Below are 13,631 nucleotides of genomic sequence, written 5' to 3'. Positions count from 1 at the left end.
CAAGTGTATGAGTATGGATTCATGCATGTATTTCTGGATGTCTGAGAATTGTTTGGCATAAATTTGTTCACTTTAATTAGCTAATTTGTGTGTCTTTACAGCAGTTTGGACAAATTAGAAAAGAAAAACATTGATGCATCTATTTGTGCAGTTTCCTGCTGTTGACTTCGTCTAGAGTGTAAACGGTGGGGAAACACATTGATTTGAAATGACTATTATAGTAAATGCAGACGAAATTCTGCTAGGTGACCGTTCAACGTCAAAATTATTGAATTGTTTGGCATCGACTGTAAAAAGGTTTATTTACATACTAGATACCAGAAATAAGCGCCAAATTTTGTTAATTTAAAACCCTATATACACAATTATTTGTAATGTATTTCAGTGACTTCCAGGGGTTATTTTAAATTCCAAACAAGTCATGAACAGACAGGTAAATTATTTACAATGAAATGCAGACTTCAATAAAAAGGTTGTTTGTGTATATCAGTTTGTGCCGTGCCATTTTATTAATTTTCAGTTTGTTTATTCTGTATCATAATAGTAGTTTTAAACTTGTATACTGTACATACTAATCACTATTTGTATATCGTATTCTAACAGTTTGATCAAATGGATTAATCACGCTGTACGATATCCCTTATTATTGCCGAGCAAAGATTGCGGGTTTCTATTACTTTCTATTTCTACTCTATTGCAAATATTTTTAAAACGTAAATTAAAAAACAAATCAAAACACTTAATTTCTCGAATTTAGTACAGATTTCCTGGAATTACTTTTTTGTAGTTTAGTATACTATTATTTTCATGACGATAGACTCTTCTATAAAATCTCCTATACTATCACGGGGTAAATCTCTTCCTCGGGGTTCTCCACACTTGTCAGGGGGGAAACTCGTCTCGTCTCTCTATCTCGTCCCCTTGAGGTACGGGATCGGGAAAGTCACTTTAACTTTACAGTCAAATAAGGCACACACAACGAAATACGTTTCAACTCTCGTCTTAGTCGATCTTTTGGAGCACTCTATAAGACACAGCGCCCTGGGGAAAAGTCCCCAAGAGTCTCACAAGGCTGAACCAAGACTCGCCCAAGACTGGACTGCGTCAAGGCTCGCCCCAAGACTCTCTAGGACTGGACTCGACTCTCCAGGACTGCACTCTCTCTACTGCGTCTATCGTGCTGTATTCGCCAAGACCAACTCAAACTCTCTTTATTCATTTTCAAAACTCTAACCAATTACAAAACAGTAAAAAGACTCTAGGGCGTAACCTTCAATCATAAAGCCAATCACACTAAGTACTGAATACGTCATATCTTTTGATTAATCGTTCACTACATTAATAACTACGGATGTCAGAATAGCGACGGTATCTTGTAATTAGTTCCAAATCACTGCGCCAAGTTCCGTCCAAAACTTCAAATAGACCTAAACGATGACAGACATAACACAGCAATTCGCTAATAATCAGTTAATTAAGTCGGTCAACAGATACGCGAAAACAAATTCATGACAATACCACAACTTGCCAATAGTTAAATCGATAAATTGAAAACTGTCAAATCGTCTTATTCTGTTTTGACGTGAGAATACCATTTTTTTTTATCCCTCATTCTATTCAGTAATTCCAATATTTGGAAATTTGTTTAAATGTAAAAGTAAACAAATAGTATTTGTTGAAATGTTTATTTTATTTCCATCGGATCAAATGGACGTACATTTGTAATTTACTATTGTTTATTGTCAAGGTATTTGAAAGGTAACACAGTCGAAAGTTTCTGACTTGTTCAAGTCCACCAATCTTTGCATGACACAGGATATCCTTGGCAATTAATATTAATTAATTAATTAATTAATTCTCGTCCACCTGAGGTGTTTTTCGCTACACCGCAAACGTGCTTTCTTGCGGCATCAATACGACGAACAATATATTGCTTTCGTTTTTACCGTATCAGAAATAGTCAACTTTGAACTCTGAGGGAACTATGTAAACTTTTCACGGAAATTGTATCCTGTTTTTGACTCCCATGTGCAAAGCACATAATGGGAGTCTTTGCAGTTAGTGTGTCTGTGTGTGTGTATGTGTGTATGCGTGTATGTGTGTGTATGTGTGTGTGTGTATATGTGTGTGTATGTATATGTGTGTGTATATGTGTGTATGTGTGTAGTTTTTGGTAATAATCCGTGGATACTAATTACCTAATTTGCATAATGATTAGTCAATTTTAGGGTTTTCCACTAATATCTCAAGTACTAATCATCACATTTCAATGAAACTTGGTACATAGATGTCATATGACACTGCACAGACCTGATAGTTTTTATGGTAATATCAGTACATATTAATTACCTAATTTGCATAATTAATTAATTTTCAGCATTTGATATATGTAGTGAGCATTACATTTCAATGAAACTTGGTACTTACATACTCAAGGACTACGCAGAGATTGATTGTTTCCGATAAATATTTGTGCATATTAATCACCTAATTTGCATAATTAATTAATTTTCAGCTTTTCCACAGCTATCTCAAGTACTAATCATCGCATTTCAATGAAACTTGGTACATAGATCCTTTAGGACTATGCAGAGACCTGATTAGTTTTAGGGTAAATAATTGTGCATATTAATTACCTAATTTGCATAATTAATTTTCAGCTTTTCTACTGATATCTAAAGTACTAATCATCACATTTCAATGAATCTAGAATTATGCAGACCCAATTAGTTTCCGGTAAATATTTGTGCATATTAATCACCTAATTTGCATAATTAACCAACTTTCACTCTGATATCTCAGGTACTAAACATCACATACCAATGAATGTACATGGATGCTGTAGGACAATAGACAGACCTGGATAATTGTGGGTTAAAATCTGTACATATTAATTACCTAATTTGCATAATTAACCAATTTTAAGCTTTCACTCTGATATCTAAAGTACTAATTATTCCATTTCAATGAAACTTAGTACAAAGATGCTCTAGGACAATGTACAAACCTAATTAGTTTGGGGTAAAAATCTGTTCATATTAATTCCCTAATAAGCATAATAATTCATAATTTTTTGGTTCTAATCACATTTCAATTAAACTTGGAAACATAGATTTTCTGTTACACTGCACAGACCTCATTAGTTTTACACTCAAATCTGTTCATATTAATTTTCTGATTTGCATAATTAGTTTTCAGCTCAGTAATTTCAAATTATATTTAATGCGTCTCCAATACTCTCAGCACATGGGAGTTCTTTCTAAGCTTTCTTTGATTGTAAGTGGTTCTAATTAATTACGGTATTGACATCCAGTGTGGTGTGTTATTATAAGTATGATATCCATGCACGGTGGGAGTCATCTCTGTATAGCATAATCTAGTACATGGATGTCCTACGGTAAGTATGATATCCATGCACGGTGGGAGTCATCTCTGTATAGCATAATCTAGTACATGGATGTACTACGGTAAGTATGATATCCATGCACGGTGGGAGTCATCTCTGTATAGCATCATCTAGTACATGTACTACGGTAAGTATGATATCCATGCAGGGTGGGAGTCATCTTTGTATAGCATCATCTAGTACATGGATGTACTACGGTAAGTATGATATCCATGCACGGTAGGAGTCATCTCTGTATAGCATAATCTAGTACATGGATGTACTACGGTAAGTATGATATCCATGCAGGGTGGGAGTCATCTCTGTATAGCATCATCTAGTACATGGATGTACTACGGTAAGTATGATATCCATGCACGGTGGGAGTCATCTCTGTATAGCATCATCTATGGATGTACTACGGTAAGTATGATATCCATGCAGGGTGGGAGTCATCTCTGTATAGCATAATCTAGTACATGGATGTACTACGGTAAGTATGATATCCATGCACGGTGGGAGTCATCTCTGTATAGCATAATCTAGTACATGGATGTACTACGGTAAGTATGATATCCATGCACGGTGGGAGTCATCTCTGTATAGCATAATCTAGTACATGTACTACGGTAAGTATGATATCCATGCAGGGTGGGAGTCATCTCTGTATAGCATCATCTAGTACATGTACTACGGTAAGTATGATATCCATGCAGGGTGGGAGTCATCTCTGTATAGCATCATCTAGTACATGTACTACGGTAAGTATGATATCCATGCAGGGTAGGAGTCATCTCTGTATAGCATAATCTAGTACATGGATGTACCACTGTAAGTATGATATCCATGCAGGGTGGGAGTCATCTCTGTATAGCATAATCTAGTACATGGATGTACTACGGTAAGTATGATATCCATGCAGGGTGGGAGTCATCTCTGTATAGCATCATCTAGTACATGTACTACGGTAAGTATGATATCCATGCAGGGTGGGAGTCATCTCTGTATAGCATAATCTAGTACATGGATGTACTACGGTAAGTATGATATCCATGCACGGTGGGAGTCATCTCTGTATAGCATAATCTAGTACATGTACTACGGTAAGTATGATATCCATGCAGGGTGGGAGTCATCTCTGTATAGCATAATCTAGTACATGGATGTACTACGGTAAGTATGATATCCATGCAGGGTGGGAGTCATCTCTGTATAGCATCATCTATGGATGTACTACGGTAAGTATGATATCCATGCACGGTGGGAGTCATCTCTGTATAGCATCATCTATGGATGTACTACGGTAAGTATGATATCCATGCAGGGTGGGAGTCATCTCTGTATAGCATAATCTAGTACATGGATGTACTACGGTAAGTATGATATCCATGCACGGTGGGAGTCATCTCTGTATAGCATCTAGTACATGGATGTACATTATTAAAATTCAAATCCATGGTGAACACTTTTAAGGTTCAAAGGAAAACAAAGACTTAAAAAAAAGTGTATTGTTGTAACTTGTCATCAGAGACGAGGTTCCTTTGCATGTTTTACGATGGTTATGCGTCTCCCAATTTTCATTGCTTTCCAAACACCCAATCAAAGAAAGGTTATAAAGAACATACATATGAAACCTGACAAGTACCTGACAAGAATTATGCAGACCCAATTAGTTTCCGGTAAATATTTGTGCATATTAATCACCTAATTTGCATAATTAACCAACTTTCACTCTGATATCTCAGGTACTAAACATCACATACCAATGAATGTACATGGATGCTGTAGGACAAGAGACAGACCTGGATAATTGTGGGTTAAAATCTGTACATATTAATTACCTAATTTGCATAATTAACCAATTTTAAGCTTTCACTCTGATATCTAAAGTACTAATTATTCCATTTCAATGAAACTTAGTACAAAGATGCTCTAGGACAATGTACAAACCTAATTAGTTTGGGGTAAAAATCTGTTCATATTAATTCCCTAATAAGCATAATAATTCATAATTTTTTGGTTCTAATCACATTTCAATTAAACTTGGAAACATAGATTTTCTGTTACACTGCGCAGACCTCATTAGTTTTACACTCAAATCTGTTCATATTAATTTTCTGATTTGCATAATTAGTTTTCAGCTCAGTAATTTCAAATTATATTTAATGCGTCTCCAATACTCTCAGCACATGGGAGTTCTTTCTAAGCTTTCTTTGATTGTAAGTGGTTCTAATTAATTACGGTATTGACATCCAGTGTGGTGTGTTATTATAAGTATGATATCCATGCACAGTGGGAGTCATCTCTGTATAGCATAATCTAGTACATGGATGTCCTACGGTAAGTATGATATCCATGCACGGTAGGAGTCATCTCTGTATAGCATCATCTAGTACATGGATGTACTACGGTAAGTATGATATCCATGCACGGTAGGAGTCATCTCTGTATAGCATAATCTAGTACATGTACTACGGTAAGTATGATATCCATGCAGGGTGGGAGTCATCTCTGTATAGCATCATCTAGTACATGGATGTACTACGGTAAGTATGATATCCATGCAGGGTGGGAGTCATCTCTGTATAGCATAATCTAGTACATGGATGTACTACGGTAAGTATGATATCCATGCACGGTGGGAGTCATCTCTGTATAGCATAATCTAGTACATGGATGTACTACGGTAAGTATGATATCCATGCACGGTGGGAGTCATCTCTGTATAGCATAATCTAGTACATGGATGTACTACGGTAAGTATGATATCCATGCACGGTGGGAGTCATCTCTGTATAGCATAATCTAGTACATGGATGTACTACGGTAAGTATGATATCCATGCAGGGTGGGAGTCATCTTTGTATAGCATCATCTAGTACATGGATGTACTACGGTAAGTATGATATCCATGCACGGTGGGAGTCATCTCTGTATAGCATCATCTAGTACATGGATGTACTACGGTAAGTATGATATCCATGCAGGGTGGGAGTCATCTCTGTATAGCATCATCTAGTACATGTACTACGGTAAGTATGATATCCATGCACGGTGGGAGTCATCTCTGTATAGCATAATCTAGTACATGGATGTCCTACGGTAAGTATGATATCCATGCACGGTGGGAGTCATCTCTGTATAGCATAATCTAGTACATGGATGTACTACGGTAAGTATGATATCCATGCACGGTGGGAGTCATCTCTGTATAGCATCATCTAGTACATGTACTACGGTAAGTATGATATCCATGCAGGGTGGGAGTCATCTTTGTATAGCATCATCTAGTACATGGATGTACTACGGTAAGTATGATATCCATGCACGGTAGGAGTCATCTCTGTATAGCATAATCTAGTACATGGATGTACTACGGTAAGTATGATATCCATGCAGGGTGGGAGTCATCTCTGTATAGCATCATCTAGTACATGGATGTACTACGGTAAGTATGATATCCATGCACGGTGGGAGTCATCTCTGTATAGCATCATCTATGGATGTACTACGGTAAGTATGATATCCATGCAGGGTGGGAGTCATCTCTGTATAGCATAATCTAGTACATGGATGTACTACGGTAAGTATGATATCCATGCACGGTGGGAGTCATCTCTGTATAGCATAATCTAGTACATGGATGTACTACGGTAAGTATGATATCCATGCACGGTGGGAGTCATCTCTGTATAGCATAATCTAGTACATGTACTACGGTAAGTATGATATCCATGCAGGGTGGGAGTCATCTCTGTATAGCATCATCTAGTACATGTACTACGGTAAGTATGATATCCATGCAGGGTGGGAGTCATCTCTGTATAGCATCATCTAGTACATGTACTACGGTAAGTATGATATCCATGCAGGGTAGGAGTCATCTCTGTATAGCATAATCTAGTACATGGATGTACCACTGTAAGTATGATATCCATGCAGGGTGGGAGTCATCTCTGTATAGCATAATCTAGTACATGGATGTACTACGGTAAGTATGATATCCATGCAGGGTGGGAGTCATCTCTGTATAGCATCATCTAGTACATGTACTACGGTAAGTATGATATCCATGCAGGGTGGGAGTCATCTCTGTATAGCATAATCTAGTACATGGATGTACTACGGTAAGTATGATATCCATGCACGGTGGGAGTCATCTCTGTATAGCATAATCTAGTACATGTACTACGGTAAGTATGATATCCATGCAGGGTGGGAGTCATCTCTGTATAGCATAATCTAGTACATGGATGTACTACGGTAAGTATGATATCCATGCAGGGTGGGAGTCATCTCTGTATAGCATCATCTATGGATGTACTACGGTAAGTATGATATCCATGCACGGTGGGAGTCATCTCTGTATAGCATCATCTATGGATGTACTACGGTAAGTATGATATCCATGCAGGGTGGGAGTCATCTCTGTATAGCATAATCTAGTACATGGATGTACTACGGTAAGTATGATATCCATGCACGGTGGGAGTCATCTCTGTATAGCATCTAGTACATGGATGTACATTATTAAAATTCAAATCCATGGTGAACACTTTTAAGGTTCAAAGGAAAACAAAGACTTAAAAAAAAGTGTATTGTTGTAACTTGTCATCAGAGACGAGGTTCCTTTGCATGTTTTACGATGGTTATGCGTCTCCCAATTTTCATTGCTTTCCAAACACCCAATCAAAGAAAGGTTATAAAGAACATACATATGAAACCTGACAAGTACCTGACAAGAATTATGCAGACCCAATTAGTTTCCGGTAAATATTTGTGCATATTAATCACCTAATTTGCATAATTAACCAACTTTCACTCTGATATCTCAGGTACTAAACATCACATACCAATGAATGTACATGGATGCTGTAGGACAAGAGACAGACCTGGATAATTGTGGGTTAAAATCTGTACATATTAATTACCTAATTTGCATAATTAACCAATTTTAAGCTTTCACTCTGATATCTAAAGTACTAATTATTCCATTTCAATGAAACTTAGTACAAAGATGCTCTAGGACAATGTACAAACCTAATTAGTTTGGGGTAAAAATCTGTTCATATTAATTCCCTAATAAGCATAATAATTCATAATTTTTTGGTTCTAATCACATTTCAATTAAACTTGGAAACATAGATTTTCTGTTACACTGCGCAGACCTCATTAGTTTTACACTCAAATCTGTTCATATTAATTTTCTGATTTGCATAATTAGTTTTCAGCTCAGTAATTTCAAATTATATTTAATGCGTCTCCAATACTCTCAGCACATGGGAGTTCTTTCTAAGCTTTCTTTGATTGTAAGTGGTTCTAATTAATTACGGTATTGACATCCAGTGTGGTGTGTTATTATAAGTATGATATCCATGCACAGTGGGAGTCATCTCTGTATAGCATAATCTAGTACATGGATGTCCTACGGTAAGTATGATATCCATGCACGGTAGGAGTCATCTCTGTATAGCATCATCTAGTACATGGATGTACTACGGTAAGTATGATATCCATGCACGGTAGGAGTCATCTCTGTATAGCATAATCTAGTACATGTACTACGGTAAGTATGATATCCATGCAGGGTGGGAGTCATCTCTGTATAGCATCATCTAGTACATGGATGTACTACGGTAAGTATGATATCCATGCAGGGTGGGAGTCATCTCTGTATAGCATAATCTAGTACATGGATGTACTACGGTAAGTATGATATCCATGCACGGTGGGAGTCATCTCTGTATAGCATAATCTAGTACATGGATGTACTACGGTAAGTATGATATCCATGCACGGTGGGAGTCATCTCTGTATAGCATAATCTAGTACATGGATGTACTACGGTAAGTATGATATCCATGCACGGTGGGAGTCATCTCTGTATAGCATAATCTAGTACATGGATGTACTACGGTAAGTATGATATCCATGCAGGGTGGGAGTCATCTTTGTATAGCATCATCTAGTACATGGATGTACTACGGTAAGTATGATATCCATGCACGGTGGGAGTCATCTCTGTATAGCATCATCTAGTACATGGATGTACTACGGTAAGTATGATATCCATGCAGGGTGGGAGTCATCTCTGTATAGCATCATCTAGTACATGTACTACGGTAAGTATGATATCCATGCACGGTGGGAGTCATCTCTGTATAGCATAATCTAGTACATGGATGTACTACGGTAAGTATGATATCCATGCACGGTGGGAGTCATCTCTGTATAGCATCATCTAGTACATGGATGTACTACGGTAAGTATGATATCCATGCAGGGTGGGAGTCATCTCTGTATAGCATCATCTAGTACATGTACTACGGTAAGTATGATATCCATGCACGGTGGGAGTCATCTCTGTGTAGCATAATCTAGTACATGAATGTACTACGGTAAGTATGATATCCATGCACGGTGGGAGTCATCTCTGTATAGCATAATCTAGTACATGGATGTACTACGGTAAGTATGATATCCATGCAGGGTGGGAGTCATCTCTGTATAGCATCATCTAGTACATGGATGTACTACGGTAAGTATGATATCCATGCACGGTGGGAGTCATCTCTGTATAGCATAATCTAGTACATGAATGTACTACGGTAAGTATGATATCCATGCACGGTGGGAGTCATCTCTGTATAGCATAATCTAGTACATGGATGTACTACGGTAAGTATGATATCCATGCAGGGTGGGAGTCATCTCTGTATAGCATCATCTAGTACATGTACTACGGTAAGTATGATATCCATGCAGGGTGGGAGTCATCTCTGTATAGCATCATCTAGTACATGGATGTACTACGGTAAGTATGATATCCATGCAGGGTGGGAGTCATCTCTGTATAGCATAATCTAGTACATGGATGTACTACGGTAAGTATGATATCCATGCAGGGTGGGAGTCATCTCTGTATAGCATCATCTAGTACATGTACTACGGTAAGTATGATATCCATGCAGGGTGGGAGTCATCTCTGTATAGCATAATCTAGTACATGGATGTACTACGGTAAGTATGATATCCATGCACGGTGGGAGTCATCTCTGTATAGCATAATCTAGTACATGTACTACGGTAAGTATGATATCCATGCAGGGTGGGAGTCATCTCTGTATAGCATAATCTAGTACATGGATGTACTACGGTAAGTATGATATCCATGCAGGGTGGGAGTCATCTCTGTATAGCATCATCTATGGATGTACTACGGTAAGTATGATATCCATGCACGGTGGGAGTCATCTCTGTATAGCATCATCTATGGATGTACTACGGTAAGTATGATATCCATGCAGGGTGGGAGTCATCTCTGTATAGCATAATCTAGTACATGGATGTACTACGGTAAGTATGATATCCATGCACGGTGGGAGTCATCTCTGTATAGCATCTAGTACATGGATGTACATTATTAAAATTCAAATCCATGGTGAACACTTTTAAGGTTCAAAGGAAAACAAAGACTTAAAAAAAAGTGTATTGTTGTAACTTGTCATCAGAGACGAGGTTCCTTTGCATGTTTTACGATGGTTATGCGTCTCCCAATTTTCATTGCTTTCCAAACACCCAATCAAAGAAAGGTTATAAAGAACATACATATGAAACCTGACAAGTACCTGACAAGAATTATGCAGACCCAATTAGTTTCCGGTAAATATTTGTGCATATTAATCACCTAATTTGCATAATTAACCAACTTTCACTCTGATATCTCAGGTACTAAACATCACATACCAATGAATGTACATGGATGCTGTAGGACAAGAGACAGACCTGGATAATTGTGGGTTAAAATCTGTACATATTAATTACCTAATTTGCATAATTAACCAATTTTAAGCTTTCACTCTGATATCTAAAGTACTAATTATTCCATTTCAATGAAACTTAGTACAAAGATGCTCTAGGACAATGTACAAACCTAATTAGTTTGGGGTAAAAATCTGTTCATATTAATTCCCTAATAAGCATAATAATTCATAATTTTTTGGTTCTAATCACATTTCAATTAAACTTGGAAACATAGATTTTCTGTTACACTGCGCAGACCTCATTAGTTTTACACTCAAATCTGTTCATATTAATTTTCTGATTTGCATAATTAGTTTTCAGCTCAGTAATTTCAAATTATATTTAATGCGTCTCCAATACTCTCAGCACATGGGAGTTCTTTCTAAGCTTTCTTTGATTGTAAGTGGTTCTAATTAATTACGGTATTGACATCCAGTGTGGTGTGTTATTATAAGTATGATATCCATGCACAGTGGGAGTCATCTCTGTATAGCATAATCTAGTACATGGATGTCCTACGGTAAGTATGATATCCATGCACGGTAGGAGTCATCTCTGTATAGCATCATCTAGTACATGGATGTACTACGGTAAGTATGATATCCATGCACGGTAGGAGTCATCTCTGTATAGCATAATCTAGTACATGTACTACGGTAAGTATGATATCCATGCAGGGTGGGAGTCATCTCTGTATAGCATCATCTAGTACATGGATGTACTACGGTAAGTATGATATCCATGCAGGGTGGGAGTCATCTCTGTATAGCATAATCTAGTACATGGATGTACTACGGTAAGTATGATATCCATGCACGGTGGGAGTCATCTCTGTATAGCATAATCTAGTACATGGATGTACTACGGTAAGTATGATATCCATGCACGGTGGGAGTCATCTCTGTATAGCATAATCTAGTACATGGATGTACTACGGTAAGTATGATATCCATGCACGGTGGGAGTCATCTCTGTATAGCATAATCTAGTACATGGATGTACTACGGTAAGTATGATATCCATGCAGGGTGGGAGTCATCTTTGTATAGCATCATCTAGTACATGGATGTACTACGGTAAGTATGATATCCATGCACGGTGGGAGTCATCTCTGTATAGCATAATCTAGTACATGGATGTACTACGGTAAGTATGATATCCATGCAGGGTGGGAGTCATCTTTGTATAGCATCATCTAGTACATGGATGTACTACGGTAAGTATGATATCCATGCACGGTGGGAGTCATCTCTGTATAGCATCATCTAGTACATGGATGTACTACGGTAAGTATGATATCCATGCAGGGTGGGAGTCATCTCTGTATAGCATCATCTAGTACATGTACTACGGTAAGTATGATATCCATGCACGGTGGGAGTCATCTCTGTATAGCATAATCTAGTACATGGATGTACTACGGTAAGTATGATATCCATGCACGGTGGGAGTCATCTCTGTATAGCATCATCTAGTACATGGATGTACTACGGTAAGTATGATATCCATGCAGGGTGGGAGTCATCTCTGTATAGCATAATCTAGTACATGTACTACGGTAAGTATGATATCCATGCAGGGTGGGAGTCATCTCTGTATAGCATAATCTAGTACATGGATGTACTACGGTAAGTATGATATCCATGCAGGGTGGGAGTCATCTCTGTATAGCATCATCTATGGATGTACTACGGGAAGTATGATATCCATGCAGGGTGGGAGTCATCTCTGTATAGCATAATCTAGTACATGGATGTACTAAGGTAAGTATGATATCCATGCACGGTGGGAGTCATCTCTGTATAGCATCATCTAGTACATGTACTACGGTAAGTATGATATCCATGCACGGTAGGAGTCATCTCTGTATAGCATCATCTAGTACATGGATGTACTACGGTAAGTATGATATCCATGCACGGTGGGAGTCATCTTTGTATAGCATCATCTAGTACATGTACTACGGTAAGTATGATATCCATGCAGGGTGGGAGTCATCTCTGTATAGCATCATCTATGGATGTACTACGGTAAGTATGATATCCATGCATGGTGGGAGTCATCTCTGTATAGCATAATCTATGGATGTACTACGGTAAGTATGATATCCATGCATGGTGGGAGTCATCTCTGTATAGCATAATCTAGTACATGGATGTACTACGGTAAGTATGATATCCATGCACGGTGGGAGTCATCTCTGTATAGCATCTAGTTCATGGATGTACATTATTAAAATTCAAATCCATGGTGAACAATTTTAAGGTTCAAAGGAAAACAAAGACTTAAAAAAAAGTGTATTGTTGTAACTTGTCATCAGAGACGAGGTTCCTTTGCATGTTTTACGATGGTTATGAGTCTTCCAATTTTCATTGCTTTCCAAACACCCAATCAAAGAAAGGTTATAAAGAACATACATATGAAACCTGACAAGTACTTAGTG

This window comes from Saccoglossus kowalevskii, chromosome 2, assembly GCF_978046115.1.
Source record: "Saccoglossus kowalevskii chromosome 2, keSacKowa6.1, whole genome shotgun sequence".
NCBI lineage: Eukaryota > Metazoa > Hemichordata > Enteropneusta > Harrimaniidae > Saccoglossus > Saccoglossus kowalevskii.
Note: the sequence above shows the minus strand (reverse complement) of the source record.